Source organism: Dromiciops gliroides, chromosome 3 (assembly GCF_019393635.1).
Source record: "Dromiciops gliroides isolate mDroGli1 chromosome 3, mDroGli1.pri, whole genome shotgun sequence".
In the NCBI taxonomy this organism is placed as follows: Eukaryota; Metazoa; Chordata; class Mammalia; order Microbiotheria; family Microbiotheriidae; genus Dromiciops; species Dromiciops gliroides.
In genome coordinates, this window is record NC_057863.1 from 439,163,121 (window position 1) to 439,189,311 (window position 26,191).

The following is a 26,191-nucleotide window of genomic DNA, read 5'->3' on the forward strand; positions in this document are numbered from 1 at the left end:
AGTAGCATGTATGCCAGGTTACCTCTCTGATGCTACATGTGACAAGAGTATGATGAATATTGCAGTGGCTTTTCCCAGAAGGTGTTAGAGGGAGGCATTGTTTATAGCAGCCAAACTCTGCCTAATGGGTGTCATCAGTGCACGTTTGACCTATGTGTGAAATGGGGGTACTGTGACAGGGTAGATCAGCTCACTGTGACTCTCTAAACAATCTCTACAGATAGATGACATCAAAGATAACTGTGGAGGTCAAAAGGATTGGGGAGACTGATCACAGAGGACTGGGCAGACCCATCCTGCCCTGCTCTCCTCTGCTTGATTGTTCCCCTTAAACTAGGACCACGTGATGTTTCCTTTCCAATAAACACTCTTACTAACCAGCCAATGACATTTGACTTCACGCTAAGAATATACAGACATCATCCTTGCATCAGGGTCAACCTAAAATTTCCCCATCATATTACTGCAATCTCCCACGGCCTTGAAGAAAAGAGGCAGTAAAACTTAAAATCAATCAAATGATGAATTTAAAATAACTTTAAAAGAAAAACATTGTCCCTTAAATTATAATTTTTTAAGATCTGATGGGAATTGTTAGATTAAAGGTCTGGCTGTAGGCCAAAAGTTGTAGTTTCTTAGTGTTTAAAACATGAGGTAATTAAGCAATGAAATAAGCTTTTTTTTTCTTCTCTTTTTTCTTCATTACAAGGGCCAGTTCTCTGGGTAGAGGAAGGGAAAGCAAGATGACGTAAAAACAACAAAAAAAATCAGTCAAATTGATAATAGTGGGGGTTTTTAAAGTAGCAAAATATAATTAAAAGTATGTACATCGCCTCCAGTACACATGGATGAGTTTTGTAGGGAGATAAAAGTTTTCTCAGGCCAGTGGGTTTTTCTTTTTACTCTCTCTTCAAGACTGAATGACTAAATGGAGAAGATGCCAGATTAAGGGAAAATGACAAGGCATTTTCTTAAAGCATATAAAAATTCCACACAAGGCATAGCTTAAATGTAACTGATGTTGTTGCTGCTTAGTGTAAAAGTGTTCTGAAGCAGTTTCACCCATAATTCAATACTTTATTTTTTGTTTGTTTGTTTTTAGTGAGGCAGTTGGGGTTAAGTGACTTGCCCAGGGTCACAAAGCTAGTAAGTGTCTGGTGTCTGAGGCTGGATTTGAACTCAGGTCCTCCTGAATCCAGGGCCAGTGCTCTATCCACTATGCCACCTAGCTGCTCCTCAATACTTTATTTTAAACATATTCATGTGGTGTCTTCATTACTTACTTATACAGAACAAATGTTTGTTAAGCACCTTTAAGGTTAACCTAAGCAAAGCACTCCATTTTCATTTCCCTCCCATTTGCCATTGCACTCCATCCCTGCAGTGCCCATTCATCCCTTAGGATCCCTGGCTTGCTTTGGCTCATAGGCTACCTCCTACAGGAAGCCTTTTCTCATCTGCCTAGGTAGTGCCCTCTCACTCTTCAAATTAACAAGTTTCTACATATCCCTTTATATGTTGTGTCCACACAATCAAATGTAATCTCCTTAAGGGCAGGACTCTTGTTCTTTCTTTACATGCCTAGCACTTAGCATACATAGTCCCTTGACATAGTAAATGATAAATAAATATTTATTGGACTGGATTGGTTTTTATTTCCCACCGCAGGGAATACAAAGGCCAATAAAGCAGGATAAATCCTTCCCTGGGAGACTTCATTTTAGTGAGGAGATAACATTTTAATACATCTTCATTCAGTATTTCAGGTGGTCTGAGTTATCATTGATATTGATGTCAATTCAATATTTCCTGAACCAATGGAGATTGATAATCCTCCACTTTAGAAAATGGTCTTCAAGGGTGACTGTGGCCAAAAAAGTTAATCACCCAATAGTCAACCTTTTTTTGGTTACCACAAAGGATGGTAGAAAGAGTACTGAATTTGAAGTCAGAAGACCTGGACTCAAATCAGGCTCTTCCTCTTTCTCCTTGCGTGACAAGAAGCAAGTCATTTCAACTTTCTCAGCAATAGTTTCTTCATCTGTAAAATGAGAGACCCCTGAGGTCCCTACTTCTAAATGTGTGATCCTACGATCCCACAGAGGAAGTTAGAATGGTCCTCAGACAGCAGGACATTAGCAGGCTCATATATAATCAAAGTCTTTTTAGGCTTGATAAGGTCTAGCAGAGTTTGCTCTCACCGAGGCTCACCTCCAGGTCATAATGAAGTGTCAGAGGAGGGCTTTCATGGAAATAGGGAGATCATACATATACTGACTATCATGGCTCACAATCAAATGCTTTGCTTACAGAATTCTATAAGGTAGACTTGTTTCAGCATCCCCACCATCACCACCCTTTTATAAATGACAAAACTGGGACTGGACAGAAGAATTTTTGTCATTTGCTCATGATCTCACAGCAAGCCTATAGACATAACAGAATCCAAAACTCAGGTCTTCTGTCTTTCGAGTCGAGTGTTCTTTCTGAAACAATGTGCTCCCAAGTACACAAATAACCATAGGACAAAATAGAATGTGATAAGAACAAACATAGAGGAGCTGCATGGTGTAGAGCGGGGCTTCTTTTTTTTTTTTTTTTTTAGTGAGGCAATTGGGGTTAAGTGACTTGCCCAGGGTCACACAGCTGGTAAGTGTGTGTTAAGTGTCTGAGGCTGGATTTGAACTCAGGTACTCCTGACTTCAGGGCCGGTGCTCTATCCACTGCGCCACCTAGCTGCCCCAGAGCGGGGCTTCTTAAACTTTTTCCAATCATGACCCCTTTTTACCAGAGAAATTTTTACATGACCCCAGATATATAAAATAGGTATATATAACTTTTTACTGTTGCCAAATTTTTTGCGACCCTCCCCCACATTCAGTACAAGACCCCATATGAGGTTGTGACCCACAGCTTAATAAGCTAAGGTATAGAGAAAGAAAAAGAGAAAAAAAAAAAAAGAAAAAAGAAGAAAAAGAGAGAAAAAAGAAGCTAGGGTATAGAGGATGGAGGACTGACCTTGAGGTCAAGAAGACCTGAGTTAAAGTTCTGCCACTGACAAGTAATGGCAGTTTCTAAGAATGTGTGACTGGGCCCAAGTCACTTAACCTCTCAGTATCCTCAGACAAAGCATCCTAGATCTAAAGCAAGATGGGACCTTGCAGGCCATCAAGACTCTAGCTTCTTTTTTGTTTGTTTGGTTTGGTTTTTGGCAGGGTAATGAGGGTTAAGTGACTTGTCCAGGTCACACAGCTAGTACGTGTCAAATGTCTGAGGCCAGATTTGAACTCAGGTCCTCCTGAATCCAGGGCCAGTGCATTATCCACTGCACCACCTAGCTGTCCCTGAGACTTTAGCTTCTTAAACTGTGGGTCTCCACCCCATATGGGGTTGAGTGACTGAATGTGGGGGGTCATGAAAAATTTGGCATCTGCAAAAGGTTATGTATACCTGTTTTATATACCTATATACCCTGGGGGTCAAGTTAAAATTTCTCAAGCAAAAAGGGGTGGAGAGTGGAAAAAGTTTAAGAATCACTGATCTAGACCAATTGACTCTTACTGACTATAAATTATAGATGACTTGTTGATCTATATCAGTAGAGGGCGTTTTCAAACCTGGAATACATTGGAGTGTTCCACATCAAAAAACCACATATCCCCATTAAATTTTAAAAAAGAAAGAAAGAAAGAAAGAAAGAAAGAAAGAAAGAAAGAAAGAAAGAAAGAAAGAAAGAAAGAAAGAAAGAAAGAAAGAAAGAAAGAAAGAAAGAAAGAAGGAAGGAAGGAAGGAAGGAAGGCAGGCAGGCAGGCAGGCAGGCAGGCAGGCAGGAAGGAAGGAAGGAAGGAAGGAAGGAAAGAAAGAAAGAAAGAAAGAAAGAAAGAAAGAAAGAAAGAAAGAAAGAAAGAAAGTTGCCGACAAAGTCTTATGTAATACTCGAAGAGGGAAAGATCACTTTCTGAAAACTTCATAAAGGATTCACATTTTTAGTTGGCCAAGTTCTTTGCTGTTGTTGACCCTGGGGTGGCAATATTTGTCATTATTCTATTTTTAAAGCTAACGAAAATTAGGACAAAGCTGATTTGATCATATTAACCAAAGTGACCAGAACTGATAGTTAAATTAAGCCAGAAAATCAACCATCGTTTGTAAAACCAGTTCTATGTGGGTGTGTCCAAAACCTGAAAAGCAATCATTTTGTTAGAATTCAAGGGAATTGACCCTTTATCTAGTGCTCAGTCTCTCTGGGAACATTTCATAGTTTGTGTTTTCCTATGGAAATATTCATTTGGAAACTTTTTAGTATTTTCAGGCCCTGCAACAGTTAGGCTATGTTTACCTCAGAAAAAAAAATACACTGTAAAAACATATTTTTCCTCTCCATGCTTGAGAGGCAGGGCACTACAGATGCATAACATCAGTTGAATTTGCTTAATTTTTTCTTTGTAACAAGGGAGGATTCAGTGAGGAGGGTGTAGGGAAATTGTATTATTCTTTTAAAATATATCAATTTAACTTAAAAAAAAACTGCATGTAACCACCAGGGCATTCCTGAACTAAAATCATAAGCCAAAAATAAAACAATTTGGGGGGCTTTTGACCAAAGTCAAAGGTGCCCAGAATTTTCTCCTCGCCCTTGCACACTGACCTCCAGTTCTACGTGCCACCATCTCACACCTCAGAGGTTGAGCCTTGAACCCTCATGAGAAACCAAAGAAAAAGGGAGAGTCATAAGAATGAGAAAACTTCTTATTCCCAGCATGCCTTCAGCCTTCTGCCACTCCTATGTGGATGAGGTTCAGAGTTTTGAGTATGGAAGGATGGGCGGAAGAAATGAGAGAGAAACAGCTACGCCTGTTGTATATCATACATACCACAGCTCCTGAAGTAGGTTCCATTGTGCCATATTGAGGGCATATTTGCCAGCCAATCTAGCTGAACAACTTGGGAAATATTTACTAGGAGTGGTCGTCTTATGTTGCACAATACACAGATAAACTCTAAGTCATTATATCGTATGAGTATGAGTGTCTATATACCAGGTGTCCCAAAAGTCTTTCTTGGTTTTCTGTTACTACAAAGTTTAAAAGGAAACTTGGACTTTGGGGATACCTTGTATAAGAAGCACAACTAGGCTAAGGAATCATTCTGTTTTGGGCAGCACTAGACTGGGAAGTATGAGATCAACTCTGCCGGTCATCCCCTGAGGAATCTTGTAGTTCACCTCTACAACACTTCCTCCCTGCTCCTCAGTTTCTTCTTCTGTAAAAGGAGAATGGTTGAGCAAGGTGCTCTTTAAGGGCCAGCACTAATATCCGCTGATTCCTCTTTCTGGTCCCTTGGGTGCTCATCTTACACCTGGTTCAGCATTGCCCCTTCCTCCCTTCTTGATGCCAGGAATGCCAATAATAGTTCATTTTTATATAGTGAGTTGGGTTGGCAAAGTGCTTTACATATACTAGCTCATTTGGCTTTGTGAGGGGCAGTGTGGAAAGAGTACTGGACTCAGAGTCTGAAGACCTGGCGTTGAATCTAAGCTCTGTCACTTACTGGCCATGTGTGGGCAGCACCACCCTGAGCCCAGGTCCCTCATTCTGTGCTCTTCCTGATTCTTCCAGAAGGTATAAAATGGGAGCAGTCATATTTAGCACTGTTCACAGGGTGGGTATGAGCAACACAGAGAATGACAAAGAAAGAACTGCAAAAGAGAACAGGAATACAGGATGTTATCAGACAAACCATGTTGTCAAAAAAGCCTGGTCATGTAGGGAGAACAAGCCAGCCTGTACACCCTACTGGTATTCTTGAAATGTCAGGACTGAGAAAGGGAGGCCTCTGTTGGTCAACCCCCTATGGTTAACTTACATGGAGACTGAACAAGAGTCTTGCAGGATGGGTAGGTGAGGCAGGGCTGCAATCTACACTGTTGGAGAGAACACCTATATCAGAAAGCTTACAGATCCACTTGAATATCTGTGTAACCAATATTTATACATTACCACTTCAGTGAGCTGTAAGAAAAGTAACTTTAAGGTGCTATAAAAATACAAGTTACTATTATTTTATTAGTAATATAGTTGTCATTACCAGTGTTGCATACACCACCAGAAGACAGAAGGGCATCCCTTCTCAGAAGGGACAAAAAAAGAAGAGGTTGAGGGGACTGTGGTTAGAGAAACAGGAGGCTTGCAGTGGAAGTGACTTTTCCCAGGGATTTTAGTTCCTGGAGTTTTGCGGATACCAGCTTTATGAGCCTGAGGCCCAGAGACACCATCCAGGACATGGCCACTGGAGATGCCCCTCTACCTACATTGCAGTGGAGTAGCTGTGTCATTACTTCTCAGCAGTGCCTAGGCGCTAAGAGCACCTGAGGGTTCCTAAGCTTTCCCAGAGGCATTTATGTGAAAACGCCCCCTGCTTCTGTCAATTGTCCAAGGTGTCCTAGTCAGGCGGAGCTTCCCTGGGGGCCCTCCGAGGTCCCCCCCCAACCCCTTTCTTGTCTTCTCTCTTGTTCCTTTCTCCCCTCCTCCTAGGAGAAGGAGTGGCTTGCACTGGTGACACAGCCCCTTGCCCCTGGCTCATCTCTCTTGACGATATACCAAGAACACCAGGAAAATTATTACCTGGGGTGACTTGTACAGAGGGAGAAGGGAGCAAGTCACTGCTTTCAAGACAGCAGGAAAGCCTTGAGTAAAGCAAGCAGAGAGGCGATCTTATCACATGCCTCTGGCCAGTTTGAGTGGCAAGCTGAGCAAGGTGCAGTGAGGAAGTGTAGTCACATGTAGCATTTACAGGAAACAGACTACAAGAGAGGAGGGGAACCTTAGAACTTGGGGCTAGTCAACGGATTTAAAGCGATACAGGTCAGTGTTTTTCATTTGAAAAAACCACCACCCTCTTGCTGCTTCTGTTACTTAAAATGCCTACTGACTCCCTCTCCTTAGCCTTCTTTTGCCTGCTGCTCAAGTTCGAGGGTTAATCTGGATCTGGATGGAGCTGGTTGCCACGAGTTGTTAGAGGAACGAACATGGCTCATTATTGTGAAAATGAAATGCTCTCTTGCTTCCCTGTTTAGAATTTCTAAGCTCTTTGAAAGAGACAGAAAACTTGAAAAAGTTAAATAGCATTTCAAGTAACTTTATTTCTGCATATGACACTTACTGCCTTGCATAACCAGCAAAACTTGACAAAGCAAGAATCTTCTCTTTTGAGGGGACATTTAGAATTTAGATGATGCTGATGGACACTGGGGAAAGGCAATCTCATCCAGTATTAAATGCTTTTTTGCTAGTATTTGATTCTAAGAGTATTTACCCATCACCACTAGGAGATTCTAAAAGTATGCTTTTCTCCTTTCTTTTTCTCCTATCTTTTCTTCTTTCTCCCTTACCCTTTCTGAATGGGAAGGGAGGGGGGAGATAAGGGAGGGGGAGATAAAAGAGGGGGAGGGGAGGGCATAAAAACAAGAGGAGGAAGTACTGACTTTAAGTAATACAGAAAGCTTTTCTAAGAAAAAAACATCATAATGTGCCCACTGACAGATGATAATAAGCAGAACATGTAAAAACTATGAGATCAGACCTTTATTAGAATACTTTGGGGAGTCTTAGGCTCTGCAGTTTAAAGAGGGACTTGGAGCAGGTTCACCAGAGAGCCAAGGGTAGGCAAATCAGACTTGAAAAAGGTTGAAAGGGCTCAAGACTATTCAGCCTGGAAAAGAGAAGGGTGAGGGGGCAATTTAATCATTATCTTCATGTATACAAAGGTCTTTACACTGTTGAGTATGCTCAGCTGATGTTAGTCCCCTTTGAGAAGGAGCAGGAGCAAACTAGTTTCAATTGCCAAGTGAGGAGGAATCTGGGTTAGATGGAAGAATTTCCTGACAATGAGTGCAGAGAGGAAGGGAGGATGAATGGCCTTTCAGAAGGTTTTTGAAGACAAGAAAGATTAGTTACTTGGCTAGGATGCTTTGGGGGCAGCTATGACCAAAGTTGAGGTGAAGGGTAGGAAAACAAGGATAAACAAGGATAGAGTTAGTCTAAATCTCTTTTAGCAGTGAGTATTCTATGATTCCTTTGCATAGGTAGGAAGAAAGAAGGAAGAGAGAGAGAGAGAGAGAGAGAGAGAGAGAGAGAGAGAGAGAGAGAGAGAGAGAGAGAGAGAGAGAGAGAGAGAGAATGAATATGAGAATTCAGGCTGGGAGGAAGTACTGGAAACGAAACCGTATTCACATGTTGTTTATATTCCAATGATATGAAATAACCAGATGGTGATGAAAGAGAAAGATCATTGTTTCCTATTTACTAATAGCAGTTCTTTGGGTTGTCATACTTTTTACTATTTTATTTTGTAAGAAAATGGAGAGAGCAACCTAAAGGATAAAGCAGAATTCTATTCGTGGGAGTGCTCAACCCAAGAACTGAATATGCAGGAATCTTGTGCTACTTCTGTCAAAAGCTGTCCATCTTTTGATCCACGGGGATGCAAAGAGCAAACCCTTCATTGGTGGATGGCGCCCTTCACACAGATGGCTAGAGGAGAAACACACCAGTGAATTGCAGTGGGCCTGCCTCTTGCTACAAGATAGCTGGACTTTAGCCCCGGGGTGACTACATGCAGCCCTGGGTTGTGGTTTGACTTCCCTCAAAATAGAATTTTCTTCTTTCTTTTTCTTTTGTCGTCTTCTTTTTCTTCCCCCCAGAGTTTTGTTGCTCTGTAACATTTGTGGTCTATTAATTTAGCAGCTCTGAGGCAGGGATGGCCTTTTATTGTCTTACTGTATTTTCCAGGAGGGCAGTGGAAGTAGTTTTTTAAATAGCTATCTTTCTAAATGTCATTTCCACTTCCTTTGGCAGCCCTTATCCCTCATTCCTGCCTTCCTTCTCCCCTCTCCCTACTCCCATTCATTCATTCATTTGTTCATTCAATACTTATTAGTGTTTGCTATATGCAGGGCACTCTACCAGGTGCTGAGGGTAGAAAAACCAAATATTGAAATCTAATGTCATCAAGTCACTCACATTCTGCTAGAGAGCATACGAAATGTATGTAAGTGACGACAAAGTAATTAAAGCCATTTCAAAGAAGGAAGTGTTAATAACTGAGGAAGAGGTGGAAAGAGCTGCCTCAATTGGGAGGTAGCACCTGACCTGGGATCTGAAGGAAGGGAAAGTGATAAGGAAGCACATTCCAGACATGGGGATTCATACCTACAAAGGTGTGGAGGCTGATAACAAAAGACCCAATCACTAGATTATGGTCCCCTCATCTTTTTCTCCCCTGCCCCCAACTCCCCCCTTCCTGTCTCTGGCCTAACTGCTAGGGCAGGAGATCCCAGCGTTGACAAGTGCCTTTTTCAATTGTCCTAGGCCTCACCAAAGATGGCCCACCTAGACAATTCACAAGAAACTGTCAACAGTGTAATCCTGTTGGGTGTGGTCAGTCTGGGACTGTCTGCTGATGAGGTTCTCCAAGGATTCTGGTCAATTCTTTTTTGCTTTCTGGAAATCCACATCTCCTTTGGGGAGGGGAGGATCAGTATGTGTTCATTAGAAAGTTTAGGAAGTATCTTTAGTAAAGACCCTTACCAATGGATGGCCACAACCCAAAGGACACAAGAACCAGAAAGGTTTCTGGAAGAAGAGATGACTTAGAATAAGGGCCGGGGCAGCTAGATGGCGCAGTGGATAGAGCACCGGCCCTGGAGTCAGGAGTACCTGAGTTCAAATTCGGCCTCAGACACTTTTGACACTTACTAGCTGTGTGACCCTGGGCAAGTCACTTAACCCCAATTGCCTCACTAAAAAAAAAAAAAGAATAAGGGCCCAGAGTGGAAATAGATAGTAAAATATGTAAGGGGAAAGTGAGATGCACTAGACATGGGGAGGTGTACTAACCCTGGAAAAGGAGAAAAAGAGTAATTTAGAAATGTGATTTCAGGGGGAATTTTTGTAAAAATAATTTCAGATGGGAAGAAGACTTGGAGCAGGGCTAGAAGAACAAGATTGGGGAAAAAAAAGGGAAACAGGAACACATGAGTTCAAATGCAGCCTCAGATATCTACTAGCTGTGTGACCCTGCTTAAATCACTTAACTTCTGCCTGCCTTGTCTCCTTATTTCTGCAAAATGGAGATAATCATAGCACTTATCACCCAGGGTTGCTGTAAAAGTTGATGTAAATGAGATAATATTTCTAAAGCAGTTTCTAACTTTAAACTTGCTGTATACATGCTAGCTACCACCACCATCATCATCATTATTATTAGGATCAACACTCTAGCCTGGAGATAGGGGAAATTCACAGGAGTAGTTTTTCTGTTGTATTTTTGTTTTTTCTTTTCAGTCTCTTTCACAAGGGGATTAATGTCAGCAATGGAACTTAAAGTGGAATTCTCAGTTTACTGAATTCCCTAAGAAGATCAACAGAGGCTTAGCTGGAATATCCCTAATTCACCCAGACCCTGAATTACAGGCATATTTGGTTTGCTAGATTTTCTTCCTCAATCCCTTATTAAAACGAGAGTCAGCAACCACTGACATTTTGGGCTATTGTGTATTTTAGGGAAGTAAATGCAAAATGTTTCAGGCCAAGGGAAAAAAAATGAAAAATATACAGTTTTGGGTGTAGCCTTTACAATGTCATAAATAGTTGGTCATCTTTCAGATGCAAGGCAGCAAATCTCAAGGACAGGCTCTTTGAGCAGCTTCAGAAAATAGGCTCTTACATATAGAGGCATCTAAGAGACACAGTGATTGATAATTGGACCTGGGGTGAGGAAGACCTGAGTTCAAATCCAGCCTCAGATACTTCTTAGTTGTGTGTGACCTGGAAAATCACTTCATTTCTGTCTGCCTCTTTTTCCTCACTTGTAAAGTGGGGATAATAATACTACCTACCTCCCACAAGGTACTTATTAGGATAAAATAATATAATATTTGTAAAGTGCATAAGCACTGTGCCTTGAACACAAGTAATTTAATTAATTTAATAAATGCTTATTTCCTCCCTTTACACGTATGTCTACTATATTATACTATATACTATACTATACTATACTATACTATACTATACTATACTATATTATACTATATTACAACTGTCATTATTATAAATATAGAGGTAGAATAGCATAGTGAATAGAGAGGTAACCTCAGCGCCTGAAAGACTGGTACAAATCCTACTTCTTATAGAATTAATTACCTTATGACCCTGGTCAAGTCACTTAACCACTCAAAGCTCTAAGAAACTCTCCATGACAATAAGATGTAGAGAACGTGCCAACCTGCATCAGCAGAGGGAGTTCCTTCATCTGGATGTTCAATATTTTAAAAGAAACTACAGGTCCAATACCTATTATTATCAATATGGATAGAACATGAGACTTAGAATTCTTCCATAGATAAGCCCTTATTCACCTAGTGTGATTGTGCCAAGCCAGTTAACTTCTTAGACTATTTCCTCATCTTTGAAAGGAAAAAAAAGGAATGATATTAATGTTACCTTCCTCATAGGGTTGATGAAAGGAAAGCACTTTGCAAACCTGAGTTATGGACTAGTCCTCTCTACCCTGAACACACCCAATTCCTATGTGAAATGTCCTTCTTTCTCATCTCTGCCTCTTAGAAACAGTAGCTTCCTTCAAAGTCCAGCATATACACTTCACATTTACTTTTGTAGCCACACCCTTTATCTCTGTTAGAATCAGGTCCCATAGTCATTTGTCATACTTGGAACATGTTATATCCCCACCTCGGAGGGGGATCTCCTCAGGGGCCATGTTATTTTTATTTTACCAATGGCTTGCACATATAAGACTTGTAAAAATGAGCTGCATTAAACCAGGGCTTCTTGAACTTTTTCTACTCATGACCCCCTTTCGCCCAAGAAATTTTTACATAACCCCAGGTATATAATAGGTATACATAACCTTTTAGTGTTGGGAAATTTTTTGTGATCCCCACATTCAGTTACAGGACCCCATATGGGGTCGCGACTCAGCTTAAGAAGCTTCGTATTAAACCTTAAAACAGTTTAGAAATATGAATTATCTTTATTCACACTCTGTTGTGATGAAAGGGCAAGTTTTTAAGATAGTGTTAATTTGTTTATGCTTCAGTTATCATCCATGAGCAGGTCATTAACACTTGTTCTCTGGCCTAGAAGAAAGAGTATTCTCAAAAATAGCTAGTTTTAGGACCATGGAATAATGAGTTTTATTTTGTGTTTTTGTTTTTCCTGACACTTTGTTCAAAAATTTTTTAAAAGCCAGTCCTTTGCAATCTATAAGTAGGCAAATTTTGTAGAATTTGGGGTGGTAAGGAGAGGAGACATAGATTTGGGTTCTGTCTGTGTTTCTATATTGCCCCAGCTAAGGGATACATTCTTTGCTACTGACAAACCTCAGAAAACTTTCAGAACCTCACTTGTGTTCTCTATTCTTCTGAGTGATTGCGAGGAATCTATTACACCCTCTCACCAATATCTGGTAACTGTCTTCTCATAGCTTGCTCTACATAAAGCACAGAATCACCGGTGCCTCTGACTCCAGAATTATCATGTGCTTATCTTATTCTTTCTAATTTGCTGACATTTTCTCTAAGGAAAGCCCTCCACAAAATAGCAGAGGTGCAATTCTCCCCACTGGAGGAGAGGGAGAGCTCAGACATGGTGTGGCATGGTTGTTTTCCCTCGTTCTCAAAGAGGACCAATATGACATCACAATGGAGTCAATGTACAGTGTGGCTGATCAGACAGTGTGGCTGATCAGACCAATACGCTCTACCACACGCTGGGTACAAATAGTCCATATGAACATTTGGAGAGGAGAGGTCTCTAAATTTGTGCATCTTGTGTTTCTTTTGAGCTACTTCAATTCTGCTTTGCCCCCAAAGCACAGCACCTTCTTTGATGCAGACATGCCACACTGTCTGGTCCCTTGCCAGTGTCTGCTGTGTCATGCATCTTTTCCAAAGTTCTTCAGAAAGACCTTGAGAGTGCCCCTGTATCCCTTCTTCTCCGTAAGAGAACTCAGACAGAAGCTCCGTGAAAGACCAATGGAATTGCCCAATGTGGGTTGGGAGTGGTCAGCAGCAAGTGCTCACCAGGGTTGTCTCTTATTAGAGGTTTTCATACTTGGGTCGGATGACCACTTATAGGATGTGGTGAATAAGATTCTTTTTTCAGGTATGGCTTTGACCAGACAGGCTCTGGGGTCCCTTCCAATTCCATGGCCTTCTGATGCTGTGACCGTCTTACCAGTTCTGTACATGCTATTTTTTCCTTACAAACTAGGTTTCCGCTCCAGCCTATGTCTTGATTCTAATTTTCTACACCTATAATTGTTTATATTTCATAGGATTACATGCTATACATCCTTGTTCATGTTCTCATATTGCCGAACAAAGGCATTCTATTATGGATAGGGTAGGAGGGTTTGGTTTGGTTTGGTTTGGTTTTAGGGAAAGCTTTTCTGGATGTTTTTTCCTTAGCTTAGGTTACATCTTTGGGCCTGAAATTGTTTTTTAGGAGAATGTTGGCAGAGCTCCCTCTTGATAACTCCAAGATGGAAGACTCCCATAGCCTTTTCGTTTAGAGGATTCGTAAGTGATCTGACATTTTGGGGGAAAGGGAAGCACTGATTTGTTGTTGGGTTGTTATTGTGACAATTTCTTTCTGCTCTGTCTGTCAGCAGTTGTTGCATTTGTTTTTCTTTTGTGTTGATGATAGGGAACTGTCATGTGCAATCCTGTCCCCTCATACTCCTCTACTAGGAAGTATGTTGTAAAAAAATTCAACTCATCAGCCTGCTGAGCAGAGAGGGGCAAGCAAAGAGGTTTAGGAGACAGGTTGGATTTACTTTTTGTTAAAAGTGGATCTAGTACACAGAGTGTTGAACCTGGAGTCAGGAAGAGCCGAGTTCAAACTTGGCTTCAAATACTGACCAACTGTTTGATCTTGGGCAAGTCATTTAATCTCTGTCTGCCTCAGTTTCCTCACCTGTAAAATGGGGATAGCAATAGCATCTACTTTGTAGGGTTATTCTTTTTTTTTTTTTTTTTTTTTGGTGAGGCAATTAGGGTTAAGTGACTTGCCCAGAGTCACACAGCTTGTAAGTGTCAAGTGTCTGAGGCTGGATTTAATCACAGAGTTATTCTAAGGATCAGATGAAATAATATTTATAAAATGCTTAGCATACTGCCTGGCACAGAGTAGGAACTTAATAAATACTTGTTTCCTCCCTCCCTCCTTCCTTCGCTCCTTCATTCCTTCGTTCCTTTGTTCCTTCCTTCCTTTCTTCCCTCCCTCCCTCCCTCCTTCCTTCCTTCCTCCCTTCTTTCCAAGGATTTTGCTTTGCCACTATGGTGTGACTTCTTGGAAGCATGACAAAATGAATAAAGAAAGAGTCAAGATGTCTTGGACTTAAATTCTTGCTCAGCTATTTACCAGCTGCATGCCAATTGTCAAGTCACTAAACCTCTTAGGGCCTTTTTCATTCATTCAGGTTATGCTTATATCTGTTTTATAATAACTTTTAAATGATTTGACTTATTTTTTTTATCCAATTTGGATTACTACTAAGAGGTGTCATTATGCCTTCTAAGCTTCATTTGGGAGTCATTCTTCCAGTGATCATTTGCAAAAGCTCAAGGAGGTATGTATTTTTTGAGTGACGTCCATAGTTCATGGAATGTCTCCGTGAATTCATGAATTAACTTCATGAAATAATTTCATTTGTGCTATATTAACTTATATTTATTACTTTGCTCTATGAGTTTTTTTAAGTTAGCATATGTATGTGTGTGTGTATATATACATATGTATATATATATTTCTCATCAATGAAATTATAACCTTAAGGATAGTAACTATGTCTCCTGTATATTTTCTAGCACAGGACTTGGCATATAGTAAGATTAATATATGCTTTTTATTTCTTTCATTTATTTATTTATCCTACCTCCTACTTCCTGTACCCGCTGTACTTCCCTCCCCCTGCACCAAACCTCAGGTTTTGCTTGTACCCAGTAGTCAAGCCTTCATCCTTGGGACTCCTGAAACACTTAATGCATAGATTACTCATTTGGCATTTAACACACATTTCTTTATATTGTTATTTATTATTTATGTACTTGTCCTGTTTCCCCAACTTGACACTAACTCTCAGCCTTGTCCTGTAGCAATAACATCTATTGGTGATAGTGATTGACCCATGGAACAGTTACCAAACTAAAAAGATTGAAACAGTTATGCATATGGGGAAATTGTTTGCAAGATAATGTTACTAGAAAATGAAACTTGGTATAGGAATAAATAATAGCTTATTCTCCAAATTTATTACAGTCTCATGAGGAGATGGGAATGGGAAAAGGGGATGAAAAAAGAGGAGAAAATGGTTTATTCCAAAAGGTAAAAAAATGTAGATTAGTCAAATAGATACATATCATATAGATACGTATACATAGATGTATGTGTATTCTAATATATATAATGTGTTTTGTATATATGTATATGTATGTATGTTTGTGTGTGGGGGGGTGCCAGGAACATCTGAGTCTGGCAAAAGTTTAGGGTAGAGAATTTCAGATACTGTTGTCATTGTGTAAATCTTAGAGAGGAAGGAAAACTATAGAATCCTAGAACTTTAGAGCTAAGGGACATTATTGTTTAGTCATTCCAGTCATGTTTGACTCTTGGTGACCCCTTTGGGATTTTTTGGGGGAAGATATTTTATAGATGAGGAGACTGAAGCAAACAGGGTAAAGTAACTTGCCCGGTGTTTCACAGCTAGGAAGTGTCTGAGGTCACATTTGAACTCAGGTCTTCCAGACTTCAGACCCAGTGCTCTATCTATGGTGCCACCTAGCTACCCTGAGAGGCATTACAAGTCATTACAGATGAGCTAACTAAAGGCCAAAGTTAAGTGGCTTTCCCACAATCACACAGTTAATTATTGGTATAACCAAGGGTAGACCCAGTAATCAAATATCCAAGTATTTTGATTCTCACTCTAGTTCATTTCCATAAGAATAGAATAGGATTTCTCAGATGAATTCTAAAAAAGGAGGATAGGAAAATATAGGGATGAAACTAGCATAGAGTAAGTGGGGCTTTTCCCTAGGGCCCTGAATTTATAGAATGTTTAAGATGCCCATTGTCGCGGTGTCTCCAGTAGAAAGAAATGATAAAGGACAAGGCACTGCCATGTTCATGCATAGTGTTGACTTTGCACTGTGCAGATGTTGTCATAGCTGTATTACTTCCAGCTTGGTTCCATTTCTAAGCCAGGGGCTAGGAACACCGGGTATGTGCAGGGATAGAAGATAGCAAAGAGTCAGAACCCTCTGCCAAAGTGGGAAAGTGTTGGCAATGAGCACTTAGCACCGGACTCCAGGGCCAATCAGATGGCCTCTAACACCGGTGCTCTCCATACTCATACATTGTACCTAGGGGAGGGACCACCTTGTGCCTATTGTTTCATCAATGCAGTGAGGGTGTGAAGGTCCTGGCAGAAGAAGAGAACATCTACCTAAAGCTCTGTTTGGCCTGCTCTGGTCACAACTATTGCTACTTATGGCTGTGGAGAGACATGTGCCGTGCCCTTAAAAATCATAAGCCTTTCCTTCCTAACTGGAATAGCAGAAGATCTGTCATCTCCCTTACAAGAAATCCACCTTCCCTTGAACTTCAGTGTTTTCTATCACTCCTGGATTAATCTCTCTCTCTCTCTCTTTCTCTCTCTCTCTCTCTCTCTCTCTCTCTCTCTCTCTTTTGGGTGGGGCAATGGGGGTTAAGTGACTTGCCCAGGGTCACACAGCTAGTAAGTGTCAAGTGCCTGAGACTGGATTTGAACTCAGGTCCTCCTGAATCCAAGGCCAGTGCTCTATCCACTGTACCACCTAGCTGCCCCAAACTCCTGGATTAATCTCTAACTTTTTTTTTTGGAAAAAACACTGTGGAGAGCAGTTTGATTACTAGGATTACAGGAGGAACCACTGGAAGGGACCTTAGGAATCAATCAGTTTAACTCCTGAATTTTTACAGGAGAGGAGAGGGTAAGCAATTTGTCCAAATTTATGCTGAAATATATTTGGACCCAAAATGTCCACATGCGACAGAGCAGGATGCAGATCGGGTATCTCTCATTCTCCATCCTGTGCTCCTTCCGCTACAACAGGCTCACAAGAATGGAATTGGGTAGAATGTTCTTTTTTGGGTGGGCAAGAGCAAAAAGGGTCGAAGGTATCATTTCTTAGCTGGCATCTTGAATTTTGTCTTTAAATGCTAAAATCCTAATGCTATCCAGATGCCTTTTCATCTGGAGTTCAAAACGACGTTTTACTGAAAGAAACTGAAGTTGAAAGAACATTGTTTTTAAATATTGTTCTAATTAATATCTCAGCAGGGTTTTGAACTTTCCAAATTCCTATTTGGCATGTGAATAAACTTGAGGTTTTTCTGAACAAATAACAACTTCTTGTTGGTTGCCCTGTGGGATGGCTAGAGGCTAGAGGAATTCCCCACCTTTGGGGGATTACCCTCCCTTTTCTCCTTATACCCTATACCTCATACATATCTCAGCTCCCCTGGGGTCTGCCTAAGGAAAGATTGGCTATGAAGGGGGAACTGCCCAAGGTGGAAAAGAGGAAGAGAAATGAAGGACTTCAGTTTCTGATGATGGGGAAAGCTAGTGTCAGAAATGATTCACTAAATCCCTTTGCAGGAAGAGAAAAGGTATATATGTAGCTTTCCTGCAGAACTTAATTCTTCTTACATCTCTGCCTTCTCTGTGGCAGAGGGGTTTAGACTGACTGATGTTCTAAATCCTGTTACCTCCCCTCCTCCCACCCAATCATATTGAAATGTAATTATCAAAATATTGGAAAAACAAGTTCACATACCCCAGGTTAGTAATCTCTTATCCACTCACATCTAGAGGCCAGAGAGGACAGGGTGACATTGGGGAGCAGAAAGTAATTCGCTTGGTTATTTCTTAAAGCCACCAATTCTTTCCTTGTGGACTTCTATTTAGATGCAAATGCTGGCTGAATTTTCTTCACAGCCAATTGCTGGGCAGCAGAATCCATGCTAAATTGTCTCTGGAGGGAGACTGTGCACGTGGAAAGCCTTCCCAGAGGAAGTCCAGAACTTATCTTTTGACCCTTCACGGTCTTGGGGGTGGGTGGGAAAGGAAGGCTGAATGATCACTTAACTGGTATGCTTTAGAGAGGATTCCAACTTTGGGTAGTTTAGACGAGACATTTAACAAATATTTGTTGAATTGAGGTTCCTGAATTACTTTTGCCTATATCACATCTTTTGACTAGAAGGCCTCTGAGGTTCCTTTGGACTCTGAGGGACTCTGAGATTCCAGGACTCCCTGTTTCTGTTGGAGGCCACCTGCCCAGAGGAGGTGAAAGGTTTATTGTAATCTCTTCTTCACTAATCCTAATGTATTAGTGCCAAACACTTGCATTTTGCAGCTGTGGACACCATTTTCAGAGTTAATTTACTCCTGAGCTGGCTCAACAGTGACACATTCTCTTAACCATGGGGTCTTTCAGAACCACACTTAATGCTCACACTCAGTACAATTCCATGGCCTGTTTATGCTCACAGATATGTTAAGATGCCATTGTACCCGTCCACAAAATGCTATGCCAATTTTTAGAAAGTGCCAAGTAGGCGGTTTTAGAGGAGCAGCCTGTAGTATAATGTTTCAAATGCTAATTCACTAATGGAAGAAAAATGGGGCTGTCTATTGCTTAAATGTTGAAATATTCCCTGAAGACTCTCTATTTAAAGGAAAACCTTATGAAGGCGTCCCCTGCAGATTTTTTAAAACAGCACAACTGTCAGTGTTATAGAGAAGTACAATGAAATGCCCAGCTCTCTGATTGTTTTTGTTGTTTTGCCAACCCACCTTCTCTGCTTCCTCATAGTAGCGCTGACCCACATCCAGTCTACAAAGTGGGGCACGTTGACCTACAGAACCCTTTGCATTCCATTTGGCCAGTGAACTCACTCATTCAGTCCTCTTCTTCACTCTCTCACACCCATCCATGTCCAGAATGTTAATGGTCATATGGTTCCCAATTTCCTTCCCTTCCACTCAAAATAATATTCTTCATTTGGGCTTTTTGGGGTCTCCTAAAGTAGCCATGGGGACAATCAAATATTGACCTAGTACCCACAATATGATGAAGGGAGAATAAGAACTGATTTCACCTTCTTCCCCTCCCTCATCCTGTCCCAAAGCAACTCATTTTTAAATTCTCCTATGTCTGGTGAGAACATCATCATCCTCCCAGTACCCCAGGTTCCTAATTCTTGTCTCTTTCCTCTTCCCTCATCCTCCATTCCCCTTTCCTCCATCCCACTGCCAAGCCTTGTTCAGTTTCTCTCCAACAACCTTGTTCACATTCATTCCCAGAGCTCCCACCCTCAGTCATGCCCTTCTCACATCTTTCACCTAGACAACTTGTAAGTCATTCCCCATGCGTTGAATCCACTTGCTCCTTATCACTTACCACAATCCTTATGATTCTTCAGAGTGCACCTTATTTGTCACTCTCTCATGAAACTTTCCCCTGATCCTTCTAGTTATTAGGGTTTCTCCTGCCTCAGGTTTATTTATTGGGGCACATGCTATGTCCTTCCAATAGTATGTAACCTCCTGAAGAGTATACATTGTTTCTTTTATTTTTTCTTTTGTATACCCAGGTCTAGCAAAGTGCCATAGCAACCCCTTAATAAACAAATGCTCATTGAATTTGAGATTTACAAAAAGCTTTATAGATGTTATTTGATTCAATAGCTTACATTCTATTGTAGGGATACAAAATGCATACAGATAAATACATAGAGAAATTTGCAGAGGAAAGGAGCCCTGTGGGGGGGAGGGGGTGGTGGTTAAGGGTTCATGCTGGAGATAGCACCTGAGTTGGCCTTAAATGAAGATGAAAATTCAGAGGTGAAAGGGAGAAAGAAGTGCATTCTTTCCAGCTGGGAATGCCTCTTCCTTTAACTACCTCTCACAAAAGACTTCCTGTACCCCTCTCCTGAGGAAGCAAAGGAGAAATAGAAGAAGCACCTGATGGAGAGTCCAAGCACATATTTCATGGATGTCAAGTGCCTGGGGCTGCTATAAAATTACCAATCTTTAGCCATGAGCAAACAGTGGTTCTCTGTGTTAGATGCTCTACTGTGCTGTGTCTGCCTGTTGGAAGAAAGGCAAGACTTACAGAAGTCTCCTCCTTCCAACAGGAGCAGCACTATGGATTGAATCAAGATGAATAGGGAAGTGTAAAGAATAAATCAAATTTAAGGAGAGAGAAGGAGAGAGAGAAAGAAGAGAGGAGTGAATTCCCACCATGTATAGTAGTCTGTGCAAAGGAACAGACAGATGCTGGTGATAGAATGCCAACTTTGAGGAACACATATTATTATAATCTCTTTTTTTTTAAATGAGGAAACTGGGCTCAGAGAGGTTAAATGGCTTGCCCATAGTGACACAGCTAGTGTGTGTGAGAGGGAGAATTCAGCTTGGGTTTCTCCAGTCTTCAGATCTAATGTTGGTTCCTTTACACCATGTCTCCTCTGTTTCATCAATTGGAGAGAGAGAAAATATGAGATAAAGTGGGTTTGGGGGTATTATTTTTAATTACTCAAGAAATTTAGAATATAAAAAAATGTTAAGTGATTGAAAAATTGAAACTGGATTTTCATGATCTTTGTTATCCACACAGAGGATTGTCCTTAATTGATAGGATAGGTGTAAATATTACCCAAGTATCATTTCCAGGCCTTTAGCCCACAAAATAGGGGTTCTAACCTGGAGTAGTTATGTTTATTTTACCTTTAATATACAAGGGAGGCCTTTCTGGAAGTTTACCTTAGGAGCCCAGAGTTTAAAGTTTTCTGACTCATTTGAAGACACTGATTTTTTTTTTAAATGAGGCAATTGGGGTTAAGTGACTTGCCTAGGGTCACACAGCTAGTAAGTGTTAAGTGTCTGAGGCGGGATTTTAACTCAGGTACTCCTGGCTCCAGGGCCAGTGCTCTATCCACTGCACCACCTAGCTGCCCCAAAGACACTGAATTTTAAAATGGCTACTCATAAAAATTATATCCATATATACCAGTTCTTGCTCTTTCATTCTATGTCACACAACCCTCCCCCCATTTCCCACCAGGAAAGAATCCCTAGAAAATTGATTGTGTCTCCCCAGTAATAAACAATGACCAAGTTATTCTGTAAAACACAATCCTGGTAAACCTATAAGAAAAAAATTCTAATTGTTTCTATGCTTTTAGTCTTTCTACCAGAATCTTCTCCTATTGACATTATTGTAAAATTCAAATCTGAACTTGGGGTAGGTTATTATAAGAAGAAATGGGGGCAGCTAGGTGGCACAGTAGATAGAGCACCGGCCCTAGAGTCAGGAGGACCTGAGTTCAAGTCTGGCCTCAGACACTTGACACTTACTAGCTGTGTGACCCTAGGCAACTCACTTAACCCCAATTGCCTCATCAAAAAATAAAAATGCATAGAAGAGGGGAAAAAAATTTAAAAAGAAGAAATGCCAGGAAGTCTTCACATTCTAAATGTACAGATCATGGGTGTTATGGACTCATCAACCTGGTGACCACAGTTGCTTTCAAATGCCACAGTCCCAGGAGAATAGTGAGTAGTTGTGATAGATTTCTATGAAAACTGATAAAATAGTGAAGATGTGAGGGAGGATGGAATGGTGATACTTCCAGAAAAGCATTGTACCATGTAGGCCCACACTTGTGTAGAGGTGAAAATCTGATTAAATTGAGCATCAAAGTCAACCTTGAAAGGGATAAAGAAGGGTAAGAGAGGCAGTAAAGGTCACATGGAGCCAGTGAGGTGTTGGAATTGTGGGTGGAAAAGCTAGTATAGATAAAAGGGGTTAAGTATTAAGTTTTAGTTATTTTATTTGTCATTCAATTAAACTAATGTTTACTAAGTACTGAGTAACAAACAGCAATGATGGCAGCCCTTTCTCTCAAGGAGCTTACAGTCTAAATGGCAAGGTGAGAAGGAAGCATATACAAAAATAATTATGCTATGAGAAAAAAATGGTAGGCATAAAAAAAATCTAAGCCAGGTGCTATGGGGAAAAAAAATACTTTGGTTGTGTGGCACTGGGAATAGGAGTAGGGGGTATTATATCTGTTAATTCATCCATTCATTTGATAAATATTTATTGAACTACAATAACAAGTAATGTATTATAGTGGACTAAGAATTTTGGGACACCCTCTATAGCTATGGAGCTTCGAATCTTAATGGGCTAAGGGGAGACTAATCAAACTGATACAGGGGAAATATAGGTGTAGGGGGTCTGAGCAAAAGTGAGAAAATTGAGATGGGAGAGGGCCCCATGAGGAATAGAGTTAGGGTTATTAAAGGCTTCATGGATTCACCAGCATCTGAAGGAAGGAAAGAATGATACTATATGGGGTTTAGGGGAAGGGAAAGAATCTACTCCAAGCATGGAGAATGGCCCAAGCAGAAGCATGTAGATTCAAGAAGGTAGGATGTGTATGAAAAACTGTCGGGCTAAAATATAAAGTATGTTAAGGGAAGTAATATGAGATAAGTCTAGAAAGGCAAGTAGGAGCCAGATCATAGACAACCTTGAAGGCCAGAATCAGGAGTTTATCCTTTACTTCATAGTCAGTGGAATCCACCATGAGTTTTTGTGTGGAATGGTGTTATGATCAGAATGGTGCCTTCAGAAAGTTACTTAGAAAGTGGGATAAAGGATTGGGTGGGAAAGAGCCAATTGGAGGCAGGAAGACCCATTAGAAATTAGCCAGTTGTCTAGGTGAGAAGGAAGAAAGGAAGGAAGGAAGGGAGAAAAGAAGGAAGAAAACAAGCTTTTCCACCCAAGAAATGATTTGCACATCATTAAAAATAACAGAATAATAATAGGCGATCAATTGTCCTCCCATTCTTTCTATCTAATCTCCCTCCATCAGAAAGGATGAGGAAAACAAGATAACAGTAATAACTATAATAATAGTAGTAATAATAATGATAGCCTGACAATATGCAAAGTACTTTCTTCACACCAACCTGTGAGCTTGATAGTACATGTATCAGTACCCCCCATTTCACTAAAAAATAAACCGAGGCTTGGAGAAAAGTAACTTTCCAATAGTTATACTAGCTAAGCTAGGAGCAGAACAGAGACACTAGTGTTAGGAGATATTTTACATTCAGGAAAACAGAGATGGATATGATTAAAAATTCAGGAAGCAGAAGAAAACTTCAAAGTCCTTAACTCAACCTTCTCCACCTTTTAAGACCCTGTCCTTTCCAGTAGCTCTCTTTTCAACTTCTCTATTCACGAATCTCTTTTGAAATTCTGTTTTCTCTATATGGTGGCCCAGCCAAAAAATAGGTTACATAATTTATAAACTATGAATATGCTTAGGAACTCCTAATTGTTTCATAGACTTCAATCTGGCCATTGACAAGATTCTAGGAAAAACCACTAATGATCACAGTGCTTTTCCTTCTCCTTCCCCAACTCCAATTGGGTTATTTTTTTATTTTTATTTTTTTTTATTTTTTGGGGGGGGCAGTGGGGGTTAAGTGACTTGCCCAGTGTCACACAGCTAGTAAGTGTCAGGTGTCTGAGGCCGGATTTGAACTCAGGTACTCCTGAATCCAGGGCCAGTGCTTTATCCACTGCGCCACCTATCCGCCCCCTCCAATTAGGTTATAAATTCCTTGAGATCAGAATCTGTTTTATTGTTTTTCTTCTTCCTATCCTAGGCACTTAACCGAGGAACCCATGTCTTTGGGAGACCAAAACTTAGATTTCCTTGGCATAGGGATTCCCAATGAGGAAATTTCCTCTACCAGGGCAGGTTGACACCTACCCTACAATTTATAGTCTTAGAAAGTCACCTAGAACTTGGGAGTTGATTTGCCCAGGGTTATACAGCCAACACATGTCAGAGGCAAGAGTTGGATCCTACTGACAACTCCATGCTGTATTTACCATGTATACCACACTGTCTTACACACCTCAGAAATTGAACAAAGGTTCTTGAATTGGCTGATCAGCAAATTTTTTGTTCTTTGAATCTTAAAGTGGTTCCATTTCATTCTAAAATCAGGGATGAATCTCTGGAATTTTTAAAGTATTCATCTAGATAGTCTAAAGACTGGGGGACCTAAAATCAAGCTAGGTAGCAGCTATTTCTTCCATGGTCAAATAGTCAGCTTTGGCTGGGGGGTGAATATAAGGCACCTCCCTTAAGCTGTTAGTGACTGAATTTCTAATCAAATCTGACCCAGAAGCCAGAGCACTTAAGGAAGGAAGTGGCTGATGAGAACGCCTCCCCATCCTCACACCTGTCATTTTCATTGTATCCAGGAAAAGCCATCAGAGAGGAGGTCACCCTACACGAGAAACCCTTCAGTCTGTCATTTCTCATATAATTACTGAAATATTTGGCGATTTTGAAATTCATCCTCCTAGTTATCATCTTGCCTCATCTCTGAACTGAGAAGTAGTTATCATCCAGTTAAGGCTGTATGAAACCCAGAAAAGAGACCATCAAAGGCAGAAGCCAAACATTCTATGCCCCATCATCTGGCTCTGCCTTGTTTGTCCATTAGATTGTTGGACCTCAGAAGTCACCTAGTCCAACCCTTTCACTTTTATAGATTAGATAACTGGAACCCCAGTGGAAATGAAATGACTTGCTTATGGTCACAAAATTAGTCAGTGGTAGAGCAGGAATTTGGTACTCTAGGTCAAAGCATCTTAAACTGTGGTAACTGAATGTGGGGGCTGTGAAAAATTTGGCAACAGTAAAAGGTTATGTTTACCTATTTTATATACCTATATCTCCGGGTTGAGTAAGATTTTCCTGGGCAAAGAGAGGTAGTGAGTGGAAAAAGTTTAAGAAGTCCTGCACTACAGTTACATGACTCCAAATAAAGGACTTTTGCTTCTACTCCATTCTATGCCATTGGATTTATTGAGGATTCCAATTTAAAATCTCACCATGGCATCAATAACTGGGTATTAAACAGTCTACAGAGAATGGCAAAGGTAACTTCTGTGGACTCTAACAATTCTACCCTCAGAGGCTTTATAGTTATAGCTGTTGCCTAGCATATCTCCTTTTTCCCAGTTGTCTTATGATTCGATATTTCTTCTGGCTAAAAAAATAACACTGGAAACATTTAACAGATCATTCTATCCTGTATTACTCAATGTGTTTTTCCAGAGTAGCCTGAAAGGAAATGTTGGGTTATATGAACCACAGAGGATTGCTGACTAGGGTACCACCTAGAAAGATGGTGAACAGGCTATAGAATTAGACTATTCATTTCTTTCCTTCTAAAATTTGAAGTTGAGGCACCTTTGAAAATAATTTCATTATCTAAATCCCACATTTGGTAACAGAATCATTTGGTCGGTCAACAAGAATTTATTAAGCACTAGGTGCCACACACTATGTTAGGTGATGGGCATACAAAGACAACAATGAAACAAATAGTCCATGCCTTTAGGGAGCTTCCATTCTATCAGGTGTCAACATGTATGTAAATAAACATCTACAAATACATAAGATATAAACACAAGGTAAATTTGGAGACAGAAGGGCATTTGCAGCTTGGGACATCAGGAAAGATTGTATAGGGGGCAGCTAGGTGGCGCAGTGGATAAAGCACCGGCCCTGGAGTCAGGAGTACCTGAGTTCAAATCCGGCCTCAGACACTTAACACATACTAGCTGTGTGACCCTGGGCAAGTCACTTAACCCCAATTGCCTCACTAAAAAAAAAAAAAAAAAAAAAAGGCAGAGAGAAAAAAAAAGATTATATGTAGAAGTTGTCTCAGGCAAGATCTTGAAGGCAAAAGGGGATTGAGTGGTAAAATTGAAGGAGGGAAGTATTCCAGGCTTGAGGAACAGTCACCAAGATGAGAGAGAGTGATGTAGAATGAGGCAGAAAAGATTGAGAATTGGACGGGATTTCAGTGTGGTGTGGTAGAATGAGTGCTGGATTTGGAGTTAGCAAATCTGGGGTGAAGTTCTGGGTAAGCCACTTACTATCTGTATGACCTCAGACAAGTCATTTAATTCTTTGTGGTCTCAATTTCTTCAACTGTAACATGCAGGGAGTTGGACTAG

General features: G+C 40.6%; 1 protein-coding gene across 3 annotated transcripts in view; it reads left to right on the forward strand.

Moving 5' to 3' along the window:
* The window catches only part of WIPF1 (WAS/WASL interacting protein family member 1), a 188,744-nt gene that overhangs the window by 69,487 nt on the left and 93,066 nt on the right, over window positions 1–26,191 (forward strand). The window contains exon 1 of one of the 3 annotated variants that reach the window (XM_043998018.1): window positions 6,729–6,863. The exons of the other annotated variants lie outside the window; for them this stretch is intronic. The gene's annotated coding sequence lies outside the window, so the exon portion shown is untranslated. Of the gene's footprint in view, window positions 1–6,728; window positions 6,864–26,191 lie in introns of those variants that run through there. 3 annotated transcript variants of the gene reach the window in all.